Source organism: Heterodontus francisci, chromosome 2, assembly GCF_036365525.1.
Source record: "Heterodontus francisci isolate sHetFra1 chromosome 2, sHetFra1.hap1, whole genome shotgun sequence".
Lineage (NCBI taxonomy): Eukaryota > Metazoa > Chordata > Chondrichthyes > Heterodontiformes > Heterodontidae > Heterodontus > Heterodontus francisci.
In genome coordinates, this window is record NC_090372.1 from 226,887,651 (window position 1) to 226,906,676 (window position 19,026).

At 49.9% G+C, this 19,026-nt stretch overlaps 1 protein-coding gene across 1 annotated transcript in view; it reads left to right on the forward strand.

Annotated features, from left to right (window-relative positions):
* The first annotated feature begins 8,725 nt into the window (after positions 1 to 8,725).
* LOC137380495 (plectin-like) overlaps positions 8,726 to 19,026 on the forward strand; it is a 35,251-nt gene continuing 24,950 nt past the window's right edge. Inside the window, exon 1 of the mRNA XM_068052398.1 lies at positions 8,726 to 8,810. The gene's annotated coding sequence lies outside the window, so the exon portion shown is untranslated. The remainder of the gene's footprint in view (positions 8,811 to 19,026) is intronic.

The window sequence follows — 19,026 nt, forward strand, 5'->3', positions numbered from 1 at the left end:
CTGACACTCCGACAGTGCAGCACTCCCTCAGTACTGACCCTCCGACAGTGCAGCACTCCCTCAGTACTGACCCTCCGACAGTGCAGCGCTCCCTCAGTACTGACTCTCCGACAGTGCAGCACTCCCTCAGTACTGACCCTCCGACAGTGCAGCACTCCCTCAGTACTGACCCTCCGACAGTGCAGCACTCCCTCACTACTGACTCTCCGACAGTGCAGCACTCCCTCAGTACTGACCCTCCGACAGTGCAGCGCTCCCTCAGTACTGACTCTCCGACAGTGCAGCACTCCCTCAGTACTGACTCTCCGACAGTGCAGCACTCCCTCAGTACTGACTCTCCGACAGTGCAGCACTCCCTCAGTACTGACCCTCCGACAGTGCAGCACTCCCTCAGTACTGACCCTCCGACAGTGCAGCACTCCCTCAGTACTGACCCTCCGACAGTGCAGCACTCCCTCAGTACTGACCCTCCGACAGTGCTGCACTCCCTCAGTACTGACCCTCCGACAGTGCAGCACTCCCTCAGTACTGACCCTCCGACAGTGCAGCACTCCCTCAGTACTGACCCTCCGACAGTGCAGCACTCCCTCAGTACTGACCCTCCGACAGTGCTGCACTCCCTCAGTACTGACCCTCCGACAGTGCAGCGCTCCCTCAGTTCTCGGCAGAAGGGCGTTTCAAGCACTTTTCCAAATCAGTTTCCATTTATATATAACTCCTAATCTAATTGTAAAATTAACAGTTACATTTGTCAGGTTACAAAGTTTTTCAGAGTGATTGGCACCAATCAACACTATAAAAAGATCAAAATGTTGGAAGTTTAAGAGGTTATTAACTTCTTTCATATGTGCAAATGTGAAACCTGTTTGGAAGATCAAAGAAGGTAGGTCCCGGTTAATGACAGAATCCACTATCTCCAAAGCTACCTCTTTCAATACTCTCCGATTTCGAATATCAGGTCCTGGGGACCTGATAGCAAAGGTTATCTTACTTGGTTTCAGGCACTATACATGTTGAAAGTGGAAGGGATCTTAATTTCATGAATTAATGATTAGCATTCATTTATATTGACACAATTTTTAAAAATGCCAGATTTAAATGATGCAGTAGCTCTTAAAGGAAAACATTTGTGCATTATGTTATTTTAACACTTCAAGTACTGAACTATCTTTTGAGTTTTGGAGTACACTGTCATGTCATACATTGGGAACTGATGAATGTATTTATCCTACTGATCACATTGATTCACATATTTTAAATTTAATTCTGGTATGTATTGCTGTTTCAGTATCGTAATCTTATGATTTACGGTCCTATATCAGCACTTGAGTGCATAATCTAGGCTGACACTGCACTGTAGTACTGGGGTATTTCCTCTTCTGGCTCTTCTTGGTGGATGTTAAAGACCTATATATGCAAGCCTGAAGAAGCATGCCATTCTTTCAGTGTCCTCAATAAAGGCCTCCATAATAGAATTATTGGTCATACATTTCATTGGTGCCTGGCTAGCAAAGGATGCTGCTGAATTTCATAGGGTAACAAAAATCCTTTCGTTTTTAGGATTTTGGAATTTGTAAGTTATTGTAAAGTTTATATGTTCTTGTTTACAGTGGTAGGCTTGCTATAAATCCTTTTCTAAGTGAAGCAGCCTTCCATTTGTTTACTCTGTCCTACCAGCATCTTAAAAAGAATGCGATAAACCGTCATGACTATTGCTGTTACCCTCACTTTGGCCCACTTTCTATTTGCTTGAATCCAAATTGCTGGTGATACCAGTCAACAATAACTTGCATGTGACTGAGATTGCCCATCACCCAAAATGGGAGTGGGAGTTCTTTTCTAATGAGAAACAGGAGAATCCAGAGTGATTATATACCGGGTCCAGACTGGGTTAAATACAGCACTGTACAGAGTGATTATATACCGGGTCTAGACTGGGTTAAATACAGCACTGTACAGAGTGATTATATACCGGGTCTAGACTGGGTTAAATACAGCACTGTACAGAGTGATTATATACCGGGTCTAGACTGGGTTAAACACAGCACTGTACAGAGTGATTATATACCGGGTCTAGACTGGGTTAAATACAGCACTGTACAGAGTGATTATATACCGGGTCTAGACTGGGTTAAACACAGCACTGTACAGAGTGATTATATACCGGGTCTAGACTGGGTTAAATACAGCACTGTACAGAGTGATTATATACCGGGTCCAGACTGGGTTAAATACAGCACTGTACAGAGTGATTATATACCGGGTCCAGACTGGGTTAAATACAGCACTGTACAGAGTGATTATATACCGGGTCCAGACTGGGTTAAATACAGCACTGTACAGAGTGATTATATACCGGGTCTAGACTGGGTTAAATACAGCACTGTACAGAGTGATTATATACCGGGTCTAGACTGGGTTAAATACAGCACTGTACAGAGTGATTATATACCGGGTCTAGACTGGGTTAAACACAGCACTGTACAGAGTGATTATATACCGGGTCTAGACTGGGTTAAATACAGCACTGTACAGAGTGATTATATACCGGGTCCAGACTGGGTTAAATACAGCACTGTACAGAGTGATTATATACCGGGTCCAGACTGGGTTAAATACAGCACTGTACAGAGTGATTATATACCGGGTCTAGACTGGGTTAAATACAGCACTGTACAGAGTGATTATATACCGGGTCTAGACTGGGTTAAATACAGCACTGTACAGAGTGATTATATACCGGGTCTAGACTGGGTTAAATACAGCACTGTACAGAGTGATTATATACTGGGTCTGGACTGGGTTAAATACAGCACTGTACTGTTCTTTGTTCTTTGTTCACTCCCTCAGTACTGACATTCCGACGGTGCAGCTCTCCCTCAGTATTGACCCTCCGACAGTGCAGCACTCCCTCAGTACTGACCCTCCGACTGTGCAGCATTTCCTCAGTACTGACCATCCGACAGTGCAGCACTCCCTAGGCACTGACCCTCCGACAGTGCAGCACTCCCTCAGTACTGACCCTCTGACAGTGCAGCACTCCCTCAGTACTGACGCTACGACTGTGCAGCATTCCCTCAGTACTGAACCTCCGACGGTGCAGCTCTCCCTCAGTACTGACGCTCCGACTGTGCAGCACTCCCTCAGTACTGAACCTCCGACGGTGCAGCTCTCCCTCAGTACTGACCCTCCGACTGTGCAGCACTTCCTCAGTACTGACCATCCGACAGTGCAGCACTCCCTCAGCACTGACCCTCCGACAGTGCAGCACTCCCTCAGTACTGACCCTCTGACAGTGCAGCACTCCCTCAGTACTGACGCTCCGACTGTGCAGCATTCCCTCAGTACTGAACCTCCGACGGTGCAGCTCTCCCTCAGTGCTGACCCTCTGACAGTGCAGCACTCCCTCAGTACTGACCCTCTGACAGTGCAGCACTCCCTCAGTACTGACCCTCTGACAGTGCAGCACTCCCTCAGTACTGACCCTCTGACAGTGCAGCACTCCCTCAGTACTGCATTGAATTTTCAGCTAAAATCATATGTTCTAGTCTGCGAGTGGGGCTCGAATACAGAATCGCCTGCGGTATGAAATCTGCGATCAGGTCACAAGTTAAAAACTTAGCATCCTTCATTCTGATAGGTGCAGGAATCTTCTGGTCTGGACCCTGACTAGTAATTTGAGTTTAAGTTCCACCAGAGTAAGTTTGGGAAATTAATTCAGTAAATCTGGTCATGTGTGGCTGAAACCAGCTTTCAGAATACCATAAAAACTGCAAGGTTGTAAAAGCCCAACTGGTTCAGGGACGGGAGCTGCCGCCCTTTCCTGTCTGGGTTACATGTGACTCTAGGCTCAGGTTACATTGTGGAGTGTTTGTGCCCTCAGGCAATAATTGCTGTTCCTGTCAGCGATGCCGACATCCTCACAATGGAAGATGCTGTCAGGTTAATTATCCTGCCCATATCAACTGTCAAAGCAGACGCCCTTCACTCTATTTCATGGGTTCCCATTCTTCCTGCTCTTTAAGAATGCTATCCATTTCAAGGTAGGATCATAGAATCAGACACCGCAGTAGGAGGCCATTTGGCCCATCGTGTCTATGCTGGCTCTTTGGAAGACATCAATTAGTCCCATTCTCCCCCCTCTTGTCCCAGAGTCCTTTAAGTTTTTCATTTTTGAGTATTTATCCAATGAGCCTTTTGAAAGTTATTATTAAATCTGCTATAGATTTGTGGATGGGTTACCTTTAGGGATTGGGGAGGGTTTAGGGACAGACTTGGGGAAGGGGTTAGGGACAGATTTGGGGAAGGGGTTAGGGAAAGGTTTGGGGAGGGGTTAGGGACAGGTTTGGGGATGGGGTTAGGGACAGTTTTGGGGAAGGGGTTAGGAACAGTTTTGGGGAAGGGGTTAGGGACAGTTTTGGGGAAGGGGTTAGGAACAGTTTTGGGGAAGGGGTTAGGGACAGTTTTGGGGAAGGGGTTAGGGACAGATTTGGGGAAGGGGTTAGGGAAAGGTTTGGGGAGGGGTTAGGGACAGGTTTGGGGATGGGGTTAGGGACAGTTTTGGGGAAGGGGTTAGGAACAGTTTTGGGGAAGGGGTTAGGGACAGTTTTGGGGAAGGGGTTAGGAACAGTTTTGGGGAAGGGGTTAGGGACAGGTTTGGGGAAGGGGTTAGGGACAGTTTTGGGGAAGGGGTTAGGGACAGGTTTGGGGAAGGGGTTAGGGACAGTTTTGGGGAAGGGGTTAGGGACAGATTTGGGGAAGGGGTTAGGGAAAGGTTTGGGGAGGGGTTAGGGACAGGTTTGGGGATGGGGTTAGGGACAGTTTTGGGGAAGGGGTTAGGAACAATTTTGGGGAAGGGGTTAGGGACAGGTTTGGGGAAGGGGTTAGGGACAGTTTTGGGGAAGGGGTTAGGGACAGATTTGGGGAGGGGTTAGGGACAGGTTTGGGGAGAGGTTAGGGACAGGTTTGGGGAGGGGTTGGGGACAGGTCTGGGGAGGGGTTACGGACAGGTTTGGGGGAGGGGTTAGGGACTGGTTTGGGGAAGGGGTTAGGGACAGGTTTGGGGAAGGGGTTAGGGACAGGTCTGGGGAGGGGTTAGGGACAGGTTTGGGTGAGGGGTTAGGGACAGTTTTGGGGAAGGGGTTAGGAACAGTTTTGGGGAAAGGGTTAGGGACAGGTTTGGGGAAGGGATTAGGGACAGGTTTGGGGAGGGGGTTAGGGACAGGTTTGGGGAAAGCGTTAGGGACAGGTCTGGGGAGGGGTTAGGGACTGGTTTGGGGAAGGGGTTAGGAACAGTTTTGGGGAAGGGGTTAGGGACAGTTTTGGGGAAGGGGTTAGGAACAGTTTTGGGGAAGGGGTTAGGGACAGGTTTGGGGAAGGGGTTAGGAACAGTTTTGGTGAAGGGGTTAGGAACAGTTTTGGGGAAGGGGTTAGGGACAGGTTTGGGGAAGGGGTTAGGGACAGTTTTGGGGAAGGGGTTAGGAACAGTTTTGGGGAAGGGGTTAGGGACAGGTTTGGGGAAGGGGTTAGGGACAGGTCTGGGGAGGGGTTAGGGACAGGTCTGGGGAGGGGTTACGGACAGGTTTGGGGGAGGGGTTAGGGACAGGTTTGGGGAAGGGGTTAGGGACAGGTTTGGGGAAGGGGTTAGGGACAGTTTTGGGGAAGGGGTTAGGAACAGTTTTGGGGAAGGGGTTAGGGACAGGTTTGGGGAAGGGATTAGGGACAGGTTTGGGGAAGGGGTGAGGGACAGGTTTGGGGAAGGGGTGAGGGACAGGTGTGGGGAGGGGTTAGGAACAGATTTGGGGAAGGGGTTAGGGACAGGTTTGGGGAGGGGTTAGGGACAGATTTGGGGAAGGGGTTAGGGACAGGTTTGAGGAAGGGGTTAGGAACAGGTTTGGGGAAGGGGTGAGGGACAGATTTGGGGAAGGGGTTAGGGACAGGTGTGGGGAAGGGATTAGGGACAGGTTTGGGGAGGGGTTAGGGACAGATTTGGGGAAGGGGTTAGGGACAGGTTTGAGGAAGGGGTTAGGAACAGGTTTGGGGAAGGGGTTAGGGACAGGTTTGGGGAAGGGGTGAGGGACAGATTTGGGGAAGGGGTTAGGGACAGGTTTGGGGAGGGGTTAGGGACAGATTTGGGGAAGGGGTTAGGGACAGGTTTGAGGAAGGGGTTAGGAACAGGTTTGGGGAAGGGGTGAGGGACAGGTTTGGGGAGGGGTTAGGGACAGCTGTAAATTAGGTTTAATGTGGATAAGGGTTACATTAGGTCCAAGTTAGGTTTCGGGTTATCTCTGGTTTAGGGTTCAATTTACGTCCGAGTTAGGATGAGGTTCAGGTGAACTTCACATCCAGGTTAGGCTTAGGTCTTAGTTAGGGTTTACGGTTATGGTTAGGTTTGGAGTTTAGGATTATGTTTAAGGTTAGGTCTCGATTAGATTTAGGGTTTTGGGTTATGGTTAGGCTTAGCGTTTAGTGTTAGTGTTAGGGTTTAGGGTTATAGTTAGGGTTTAGGGTTATGATCAGGTCTAGATTAGGGTTAGAATGCATTATGATCAGGATTGTGTTAGTCTTAGGTTAGGGTCAGGCTTAGGTGTGAGTATAGTTAGGGTTAGGGTAAGTCTGGGTTAGGGTTAGGGTTAAATCTGGGTTAGGGTTAGGGTTAAATCTGGGTTAGGATTAGGGTTAAGTCTGAGTTCAGGTTAGAGTTAGGGTTAAGTCTGGGTTAGGGTTAGGGTTAGGGTTAAATCTGGGTTAGGGTTAAGTCTGGGTTAGGGTTAGGGTTGAATCTGTGTTAGGATTAGGGTTAAGTCTGGGTTAGGGTTAGGGTTAGGGTTAGGGTTAAGTCTGGGTTAGGGTTAGGGTTAAATCTGGGTTAGGGTTAGGGTTAAGTCTGGGTTAGGATTAGGGTTAAGTCTGGGTTCGGGTTAGGGTTAAGTCTGAGTTCAGGTTAGGGTTAGGGTTAAGTCTGGGTTAGGGTTAGGGTTAAGTCTGAGTTCAGGTTAGGGTTAGAAACACAGAAACATAGAAAATAGGAGCAGGAGGAGGCCATTTTTCCCTTTGGGCCTGCTCCGCCATTCAAAAAAGATCATAGCTGATCGTCTAATTCAGTACCCTGTTCCCGCTTTTTCCCAAATATCCCTTGATCCCTTTGACATTAAGAAATATATCTATCTCCTTCTTGAATATATTTAATAACTTGGCCTCCACTGCCTTCTGCGGTAGAGAATTCCACAGGTTCACCACCCTCTGAGTCAAGAAATTTCTCCTCATCTCAGTTCTAAATGGCATACCTTTTATCCTGAGACTGTGACCCCTGGTTCTGGACTCCCCAGCCATCGGGAACATCCTCCCTGCATCTAGCCTGTCTAGTCCTGTTAGAATTTTATAGGTTTCTATGAGATCCTCTCTCATTCTTCTAAACTCGAGTGAATATAGGCCTAGTTGACCCAATCTTTCCTCATGCGTCAATCCTGCCATCCCAGGAATCAGCCTAGTAAATCTTCTTTGCATTCTCTCCATGGCAAGAACATCCTTCCTCAGATAAGGAGACCAAAACAGCACACATACTCCAGATGTGGTCTCACCAAGGCCCTGTATAACTGCAGTAAGACATCCTTGCTCCTGTACTCAAATCTTCTTGCAATGAAGGCCAACATACCATTCACCTTCCTAACTGCTTGCTGCACCTGAATGCTTGCTTTCAGCGACTGGTGTACAAGGACACCCAGGTCTCGTTGTACCTCCCCATTTCCCAATCTATCACCATTCAGATAATAATCTGCCTTTCTGTTTTTACAACCAAAGTGGATAACCTCACATTTATCCATGTTTTACTGCATCTGCCATGCATTTACCCATTCACCTAACTTGTCCAAATCACATTGGAGCCTCTTTGCATCCTCCTCACAGCTCACAGTCCCCCCAGCTTTGTGTTGTCTGCAAACTTGGAAATGTTACATTTAGTTCCCTCACTCAAGTCATTAATATATATTGTGAATAGCTGGGGCCCAAGCACTGCTCCCTGTGATACACCACTAGTCACTGCCTGCCACCCAGAAAAAGACCCATTTATTCCTACTCTCTGGTTTCTGTCTGTCAACCAATTCTCAATCCATGCCAGTATATTACCCCCAATCCCATGTGCTTTAATTTTGCACATTAACCACTTATGTGGGACCTTATCAAAAGCCTTCTGAAAATCCAAATACACCACATCCACTGGTTCTCCCTTATCTATTCTACTCGTTACATCCTCAAAAAACTCCAGTCGATTTGTTAAGCATGATTTCCCTTTCGTAAACCCATACTGACTTTGTCCAATCCCATTTATGCTTTCCAGGTGTTCTGCTATCACATCCTTTATAATAGACTCTAGCATTTTCCCCACTACTGATGTAAGGCTCACTGGTCTGTAATTCCCTGTTTTTTTCTCTCCCTCCTTTTTTAAATAGTGGAGTCACATTTGCCTCCCACCAATCTATAGGAACTACTCCAGAGTCTATCGAATTTTGGAAGATGACACCAATGCATCCACTATTAGGGTTAAGTCTGAGTTAGTATTAGGTGTGAGTATAGTATCTCTGGCCTCGCCCTGTTTTCTGCATACCTTTGCAAGGTTGGGTTGGCCCGGCTTGGTTCCGCCTTCATTCACTGGAATCCAAAGCTGCTGACACAAACATTTTTAAAATGTCAGGGCGGGGACATTCTGCTACAAAAGGCTCAGCTCAGTCTGAGAGAATCACCAGCGGACCCGGACTGGACCGAGAGAGAGAGCCCGGACTCCACTGTCCTAGGACAGAGCAAAGCCCGGACAGGTGAGATCCAACTCTTTACAATCGCTCCAGTTTGTCCTGGTTCACTTGCAACCCTCCCTTTGGGTGGTCAGTCAGTGTCCTGGGTCAGTCTCAGTCCCACTCCACAATGAAGTCAGTTTGCTGGGGGCAAGACATCTGAGACAGTTCGCAGTATCAAACTCCCCAAAACCTTCAGCAATTGGTGCAACTGAACAGAGCTCATCCCAACCAGAGTTAAATTGAACAGAAAGGAACCGCAGCAAGGAGAGTGGGATTAGACTGGGTGGGATATTAAAGGGTGTGGGGAGTGAGGGGGAGAGTGGGATTAGACTGGGTGGGATATTAAAGGGTGTGGGTATTGAGGGGGAGAGTGGGATTAGACTGGGTGGGATATTAAAGGGTGTGGGTATTGAGGGGGAGAGTGGGATTAGACTGGGTGGGATATTAAAGGACCTGGGGAGTGAGGGGGAGAGTGGGATTAGACTGGGTGGGATATTAAAGGGTGTGGGGAGTGAGGGGAGAGAGTGGGATTAGACTGGGTGGGATATTAAAGGGTGTGGGGAGTGAGGGGGAGAGTGGGATTAGACTGGGGTGGGATATTAAAGGGTGTGGGGAGTGAGGGGGGAGAGTGGGATTAGACTGGGTGGGATATTAAAGGGTGTGGGGAGTGAGGGGGAAAGTGGGATTAGACTGGGTGGGATATTAAAGGGTGTGGGGAGTGAGGGGAGAGAGTGGGATTAGACTGGGTGGGATATTAAAGGGTGTGGGGAGTGAGGGGAGAGAGTGGGATTAGACTGGGTGGGATATTAAAGGGTGTGGGGAGTGAGGGGAGAGAGTGGGATTAGATTGGGTGGGATATTAAAGGGTGTGGGGAGTGAGGGGAGAGAGTGGGATTAGACTGGGTGGGATATTAAAGGGTGTGGGGAGTGAGGGGAGAGAGTGGGATTAGACTGGGTGGGGTATTGAAGGGTGTGGGGAGTGAGGGGAGAGAGTGGGATTAGACTGGGTGGGATATTAAAGGGTGTGGGGAGTGAGGGGAGAGAGTGGGATTAGACTGGGTGGGGTATTGAAGGGTGTGGGTATTGAGGGGGAGAGTGGGATTAGACTGGGTGGGATATTAAAGGGTGTGGGTATTGAGGGGGAGAGTGGGATTAGACTGGGTGGGATATTAAAGGGTGTGGGGCAATGTTTAACATTTTATTATGTATCTATTGTCCTCAGATTATGGGTACAGTTGGCTCTGATCGGTCCTATCCTGTTAGCATTTTGACTCTTTTTTATTACTCTGTAATCGAAATTGTTTTCATAAAACAGACCCAAAACCCATGGCTTTCTTTGAGATTTATATTTCCTCCGATCAGGCAGCAGTCAATCAAACTGTGCTGTTCCCTTTCTAAAGCTTCCATTCTCTTCCTTTATCTGGAACTCAATACTCCACAATCCCACATCATTGATTTTCGATAGAATGAGTTATCATACCTATATTGTTCTCGCCAGTCTGCCCTGCCACCCGCCTGTCTGCCCTGCCACCCGCCAGTCTGTCCTGCCACTGGCCAGTCTGCCCTGCCACCCGCCAGTCTGTCCTGCCACCCGCCAGTCTGTCCTGCCACCGGCCAGTCTGCCCTGCCACCCGCCAGTCTGTCCTGCCACCCGCCAGTCTGTCCTGCCACCCGCCAGTCTGTCCTGCCACTGGCCAGTCTGTCCTGCCACCCGCCAGTCTGTCCTGCCACCCGCCAGTCTGTCCTGCCACTGGCCAGTCTGTCCTGCCACCCACCAGTCTGTCCTGCCACCCGCCAGTCTGTCCTGCCACTGGCCAGTCTGTCCTGCCACCCGCCAGTCTGTCCTGCCACCCGCCGGTCTGTCCTGCCACCCGCCAGTCTGTCCTGCCACTGGCCAGTCTGCCCTGCCACCCGCCAGTCTGCCCTGCCACCCGCCGGTCTGTCCTGCCACTGGCCAGTCTGCCCTGCCACCCGCCAGTCTGCCCTGCCACCCGCCGGTCTGTCCTGCCACCCGCCAGTCTGTCCTGCCACTGGCCAGTCTGCCCTGCCACCCGCCAGTCTGTCCTGCCACTGGCCAGTCTGTCCTGCCACCCGCCAGTCTGTCCTGCCACCCGCCAGTCTGTCCTGCCACCCGCCGGTCTGTCCTCCCACCCGCCAGTCTGTCCTGCCACTGGCCAGTCTGCCCTGCCACCCGCCAGTCTGCCCTGCCACCCGCCGGTCTGTCCTGCCACCCGCCAGTCTGTCCTGCCACTGGCCAGTCTGCCCTGCCACCCGCCAGTCTGCCCTGCCACCCGCCAGTCTGTCCTGCCACTGGCCAGTCTGCCCTGCCACCCGCCAGTCTGCCCTGCCACCTGCCAGTCTGTCCTGCCACCCGCCAGTCTGTCCTGCCACTGGCCAGTCTGCCCTGCCACCCGCCAGTCTGCCCTGCCACTGGCCAGTCTGCCCTGCCACTGGCCAGTCTGCCCTGCCACCCGCCAGTCTGCCCTGCCACTGAAACTGTTCAATTGACATAAAACACGCCTGGTTCACTCAAGTCCTTTCGGGAAGGAAACCTGCTGTTTTCACCCCGTCACAGTATCTAAACAGCTCTTATCGAAGACACCAATGACATCCTAGTGACTGTGACAAAGGTAAACTTTCCCTCCTCATCCTTTTCGACCTGTCTGCAGCCTTTGACTCGGTTCACCACACCATCCTCCTCCAACCTCTCTCCACTGTTGTCCAGCTGGGTGGGACTGCTCTCACCTGGGTCCATTCTTACCTATCTAATCATAGCCAGAGAATCACCCGCAATGTTTTCTCTTCCTGCTCCTGCACCGTTACCTCTGGTGACCCACAAGGATCTATCCTTCGCCCCCTCCTATTTCTCATCTACATGATGGTGCTGGTGCAGACACGATGGGCCGAATGGCCTCCTTCTGCACTGTAACGATTCTGTGATTCTGTGATCTGCTGCCGCTCAGTGATATCATCCAGAAACACATCAGCTTTCACACCCGTGCTGCCAACACCCAGCTCTACCACATCACAGGCTCTCTCCACTCTTCACTGTCTCGAAATTATCAGACTGATTATCTGACATCTGGTACTAGAAAAAGCAGACATTTCCTCCAATTAAACATCGGGAAGACCAAACCCATTGTTTTCAGTCCCCAATTCAAACTCTGTTCCCTAACTACTGACTCCATCTCTCTCCCTGGCAACAGTCTCAGATGAAACCAGTCTGGTAAATCTTGGTGTTATATTTGACACTGAGATGAACTTTCTCCACAGCTGTATTGCCAATAAGCTGCTGAAGGGTAATTTGGGCTGGACAACTAATGTTGGACTTGTCAATGATGCTCATATCCCATAAAAGAATTTTTAAAAACACCTATTTCCACTTCAGTAACATCGCCTGACTTCACCCTGTCTCAGCTCATCTGCTGCTGAAACCTCTAGACTTGACTATTTCACTGCACTCCTGTCTGAACTCTGCTGCTCGTGTCTTAACACACACCAAGTCCCGTTCCTCTATCACCCCTGTACTCACTGACCTACATTAACACACACCAAGTCCCGTTCCCCTATCACCCCTGTACTCACTGACCTACATTAACACACACCGAGTCCCGTTTCCCTATCACCCCTGTACTCACTGACCTACATTAACACACACCAAGTCCCGTTCCCCTATCACCCCTGTACTCACTGACCTACATTAACACACACCGAGTCCCGTTCCCCTATCACCCCTGTACTCACTGACCTACATTAACACACACCAAGTCCCGTTCCCCTATCACCCCTGTACTCACTGACCTACATTAACACACACCAAGTCCCATTCCCCTATCACCCCTGTACTCACTGACCTACATTAACACACACCAAGTCCCGTTCCTCTATCACCCCTGTACTCACTGACCTACATTAACACACACTAAGTCCTGTTCCCCTATCACCCCTGTACTCACTGACCTACATTAACACACACTAAGTCCTGTTCCCCTATCACCCCTGTACTCACTGACCTACATTAACACACACCGAGTCCCGTTCCCCATCACCCCTGTACTCACTGACCTACATTAACACACACCAAGTCCCGTTCCCCATCACCCCTGTACTCACTGACCTACATTAACACACACCAAGTCCCGTTCCCCATCACCCCTGTACTCACTGACCTACATTAACACACACCAAGTCCCGTTCCCCATCACCCCTGTACTCACTGACCTACATTAACACACACCAAGTCCCGTTCCCCTATCACCCCTGTACTCACTGACCTACATTAACACACACCGAGTCCCGTTCCCCTATCACCCCTGTACTCACTGACCTACATTAACACACACCAAGTCCCGTTTCCCTATCACCCCTGTACTCACTGACCTACATTAACACACACCAAGTCCCATTCTCCTATCACCCCTGTACTCACTGACCTACATTAACACACACCAAGTCCCGTTCCCCTATCACCCCTGTACTCACTGACCTACATTAACACACACCAAGTCCCGTTTCCCTATCACCCCTGTACTCACTGACCTACATTAACACACACCAAGTCCCATTCTCCTATCACCCCTGTACTCACTGACCTACATTAACACACACCAAGTCCCGTTCCTCTATCACCCCTGTACTCACTGACCGACATTAACACACACCGAGTCCCGTTCCCCTATCACCCCTGTACTCACTGACCTACATTAACACACACCAAGTCCCGTTCCCCTATCACCCCTGTACTCACTGACCTACATTAACACACACCAAGTCCCGTTCCCCTATCACCCCTGTACTCACTGACCAACATTAACACACACCAAGTCCCGGTCCCCTATCACCCCTGTACTCACTGACCGACATTAACACACACCAAGTCCCGTTCCCCTATCACCCCTGTACTCACTGACCTGCATTAACACAAACCAAGTCCCATTCCTCTATCACCCCTGTACTCACTGACCTACATTAACACGCACCAAGTCCCGTTCCCCTATCACCCCTGTACTCACTGACCTACATTAACACACACCAAGTCCCGTTCCCCTATCACCCCTGTACTCACTGACCTACATTAACACACACCAAGTCCCGGTCCCCTATCACCCCTGTACTCACTGACCTACATTAACACACACCAAGTCCCGTTCCCCTATCACCCCTGTACTCACTGACCTACATTAACACACACCAAGTCCCGGTCCCCTATCACCCCTGTACTCACTGACCTACATTAACACACACCAAGTCCCGGTCCCCTATCACCCCTGTACTCACTGACCGACATTAACACACACCAAGTCCCGTTCCCCTATCACCCCTGTACTCACTGACCTGCATTAACACAAACCAAGTCCCATTCCTCTATCACCCCTGTACTCACTGACCTACATTAACACGCACCAAGTCCCGTTCCCCTATCACCCCTGTACTCACTGACCTACATTAACACACACCAAGTCCCGGTCCCCTATCACCCCTGTACTCACTGACCTACATTAACACACACTAAGTCCTGTTCCCCTATCACCCCTGTAACCACTGACCTACATTAACACACACCAAGTCCCGTTCCCCTATCACCCCTGTACACACTGACCTCCATTGGTTAAGCAATGACTCGATTTAAAAACTCTCATCCTTGTTTTCAAATCCCTCCATGACCTCACCCCTCCCTGTCTCTGTAATCTCCTCCAGCCCCGCAACCCTCCCTGTCTCTATAATCTCCTCCAGCCCCGCAACCCTCCCTGTCTCTGTAACCTCCTCCAGCCCCACAGCCCTCCCTGTCTCTGTAATCTCCTCCAGCCCCACAGCCCTCCCTGTCTCTGTAATCTCCTCCAGCCCCGCAACCCTCCCTGTCTCTATAATCTCCTCCAGCCCCGCAACCCTCCCTGTCTCTGTAACCTCCTCCAGCCCCACAGCCCTCCCTGTCTCTGTAATCTCCTCCAGCCCCGCAACCCTCCCTGTCTCTATAATCTCCTCCAGCCCCGCAACCCTCCCTGTCTCTGTAACCTCCTCCAGCCCCACAGCCCTCCCTGTCTCTGTAATCTCCTCCAGCCCCACAACCCTCCCTGTCTCTGTAATCTCCTCCAGCCCCGCAACCCTCCCTGTCTCTGTAACCTCCTCCAGCCCCACAACCCTCCCTCTCTCTGTGATCTCCTCCAGACCCACAACCCTCCCTGTCTCTGTAATCTCCTCCAGCCCCACAACCCTCCCTGTCTCTGTAATCTCCTCCAGCCCCACCACCCTCCCTCTCTCTGTAATCTCCTCCAGCCCCGCAACCCTCCCTGTCTCTGTAACCTCCTCCAGCCCCACAGCCCTCCCTGTCTCTGTAATCTCCTCCAGCCCCACAACCCTCCCTGTCTCTGTAATCTCCTCCAGCCCCGCAACCCTCCCTGTCTCTGTAACCTCCTCCAGCCCCACAACCCTCCCTCTCTCTGTGATCTCCTCCAGACCCACAACCCTCCCTGTCTCTGTAATCTCCTCCAGCCCCACAACCCTCCCTGTCTCTGTAATCTCCTCCAGCCCCACCACCCTCCCTCTCTCTGTAATCTCCTCCAGCCCCGCAACCCTCCCTGTCTCTGTAATCTCCTCCAGCCCCGCAACCCTCCCTGTCTCTGTAATCTCCTCCAGCCCCACCACCCTCCCTCTCTCTGTAATCTCCTCCAGCCCCGCAACCCTCCCTGTCTCTGTAATCTCCTCCAGCCCCGCAACCCTCCCTGTCTCTGTAATCTCCTCCAGCCACACAACCCTCCCTGTCTCTGTAATCTCCTCCAGCCACACAACCCTCCCTCTCTCTGTGATCTCCTCCAGCCCCACAACCCTCCCTGTCTCTGTAATCTCCTCCAGCCACACAACCCTCCCTCTCTCTGTGATCTCCTCCAGCCCCTCAACCCTCCCTGTCTCTGTAATCTCCTCCAGCCCCACCACCCTCCCTCTCTCTGTAATCTCCTCCAGCCCCTCAACCCTCCCTGTCTCTGTAATCTCCTCAAGTCCCACCACCCTCCCTCTCTCTGTAATCTCCTCCAGCCCCTCAACCCTCCCTGTCTCTGTAATCTCCTCCAGCCCCACAACCCTCCCTGTCTCTGTAATCTCCTCCAGCCCCTCAACCCTCCCTGTCTCTGTAATCTCCTCCAGCCACACAACCCTCCCTCTCTCTGTGATATCCTCCAGCCCCACAACCCTCCCTGTCTCTGTAATCTCCTCCAGCCCCACAACCCTCCCTGTCTCTGTAATCTCCTCCAGCCCCACAACCCTCCCTGTCTCCGTAATCTCCTCCAGCCCCTCAACCCTCCCTGTCTCTGTAATCTCCTCCAGCCACACAACCCTCCCTCTCTCTGTGATATCCTCCAGCCCCACAACCCTCCCTGTCTCTGTAATCTCCTCCAGCCCCTCAACCCTCCCTGTCTCTGTAATCTCCTCCAGCCACACAACCCTCCCTCTCTCTGTGATATCCTCCAGCCCCACAACCCTCCCTGTCTCTGTAATCTCCTCCAGCCCCACAACCCTCCCTGTCTCTGTAATCTCCTCCAGCCACACAACCCTCCCTCTCTCTGTGATATCCTCCAGCCCCACAACCCTCCCTGTCTCTGTAATCTCCTCCAGCCACACAACCCTCCAAGATCTCTACACTCCTCTAATTTTGGCCTGATTGTAATCACTCCACCATTGGCGGCTGTGTCTTCAGCTGCCTGGGTCCTAAACTCTGGAATTCCCTCCCTAATCCTCTCCCCCTCTCCACCTCGCTTTCCTCCTTGAAGACTCTCCCTAAAAACGACCTCTTTGACCAAGCTTTTGGTCACCTGACCTAATATCTCCTGTGGCTTTGTGTCAGATTTGCTTTTATAATGTTCCTGTGAAGCACTTTAGGATATTTTATTACATTGAAGGTACTATATAAATATAGAAGTTGTTGTCTATGTCCTTGTTTGTCTCTGTCTCTACCTGTTTATTTCTCCTGACTTGTATTTTGTTGTGCTAATGCTGTAACAAGCTGCAACATATTAGGTATAAGCATGAGTTTGTAAAGAGCAGGTTTTCACACTGAGATGCTGTCTGGAACTGGCTGGAATCCAGCAGCGATCACTCTGAACTTTTCCCTGGTTAGGTATTGAGAATTGTACCATGACAACAGGGTGTGACAGGGTAGATGTGGATAGGATGTTTCCTCTGGCTGGTGAGTCTCGAACCAGGGGATACAATCTCAGAATAAAGGGCAGGTCATTTAAAGACTGAGATGAGGAGAAATTTCTTTACTCAGAGGGTGGTGAATCTTTGGAATTCTCTACTCCAGAGGGCTGTGGAAACTCAATCATTGAGCATGTTCAAGACAGAAATAGATATCCAGAGATTAATGACATCAAAGAATATAGGGATAGCGCGGGAAAGTGGCACTGAGGTAAATGATCAGCCATGATGTAATTGAATGGTGGAGCAGGCTTGATAGACTGAATGGCCTACTCCTGTTTTTATGTTCCTATGTTCCTGTCTTGTACAGTATTGGTGTCTGAACATTACTTTTATTATTTGTTGGTGGGATGTGGGCGTCGCTGGCTAGGCCAGCATTTATTACCCATTCCTAATTGCCCTTGACTTCTGACAATATCATTAGAAGTGGAGAGAGTCAAGACAATGGATAGGGTAAAAATTGAGAGGTACTAAAAAAGCTGGCTATGCTTAGGGTAGATAAGTCACCTGGTCCAGATGGTTTGCATCCCAGGTTGCTAAAGGAAGTGGGGATGGAGATAGTGGAAGGGTTTGCCGTAATCTTCCAATCTTCCCTGGATACAGGGAAGGTGTCAGAGGATTGGAGAGTGACACCTTTATTCAAGAAAGTGTGTAAGGACATTCCTAGCAACTATAGGCCAGTTAGTTTAACATCAGTATAATAATATAAAAGCAAAATACTGCGGATGCTGGAAATCTGAAACAAAAACAAGAAATGCTGGATTCACTCAGCAGGTCTGGCAGCATCTGTGGAAAGAGAAGCAGAGTTAACGTTTCGGGTCAGTGACCCTTCTTCGGAACACCAGTGGTGGGTAAGGTTTTAGAAATAATAATCAGGGAAAAAATCCACAGACACTTGGAGAGATTTGAGTTAATTAAGGAGAGCCAGCAGGGATTTGTAAAAGGCAGATCATACTTGACTAATTGAATTGAAATCTTTGATGAAGTAACAGAGAAGGTTGATGAAGGGAATGCAGTGGATGTTGTTTATATGGATTTTAAGAAAGTGTTTGATAAAGTACCACATAAAAGACTGGTTTACAAAATTGAGGCTCGTGGAATATAAGAGTCAGTGTCCAGTATTACATCCAGTTCTGGTCACCACACTTTAGGAAGAATGTGAGGGTCCTTGAGAGGCTGCAGAGGAGATTTACCAGAATGGTTCCAGGGATGAGGGATTTTAGTTACAAGGTTAGGTTGGAGAAGCTGGGGTTGTTCTCTATGGAGCAAAGGAGATTGAGGGGAGATTTGATAGAGGTGTACAAGATTATGACAGGCTTAGATAAGTTAGACAAGGAAAAACTGTTCCCATTAACTAATGATACAAAGATGAGGTACACAGATTGAAGATTTTGGGCATGAGATGCAGGGGGGTTGTGAGGAAGCACTGTTTACACAGTGGATGGTAAAGGTGCGGAACTCACTGTCCACAAGGGTGGTGGAAGTGGAGACAATCAGTGATTCAAGAGGAAGTTGGATGGGCTCGAGAGAAAGAGACTTGCAGGGCCACGGGGATTAAATGGGGGAGTGTGACTGACTGCATAGATCTGTGGAGACCTGGCATGGAGTTGCTGGGACAAATGCCCTCGAGTTACTCTGAGAGCTGTTCCGGTGTATCAGATTCCTGTGTATTTTGGGATAGTAAAGGGTGGGAGATGGGGGGGGGCGGGGCCATGGGTATCTGGATATTGTTGACACAGTCAGCCAAATGATTAGACACAATCCGTAGGGTAATTTACAGCACAGAAAAAGGCCTTTCCAAACATTAACCACTGGCTGTGTGAAAAAGTTTTTCCTCATGTCACTTTTGCTTTTCCTACCAAATACTTTAAATCTGTGCCCTCTCGTTCTCGATCCTTTCACGAGTGGGAACAGTTTCTCTCGATCTACTCTGTCCAGACACCTCATGATTTTGAATACCTCTATCAAATCACCTCTCAGCCTTCTCTTCTCCAAGGAAAACAGTCCTAAATGCACCCCCTGCAATAATTCTACAGCATCCTCAAAACCAA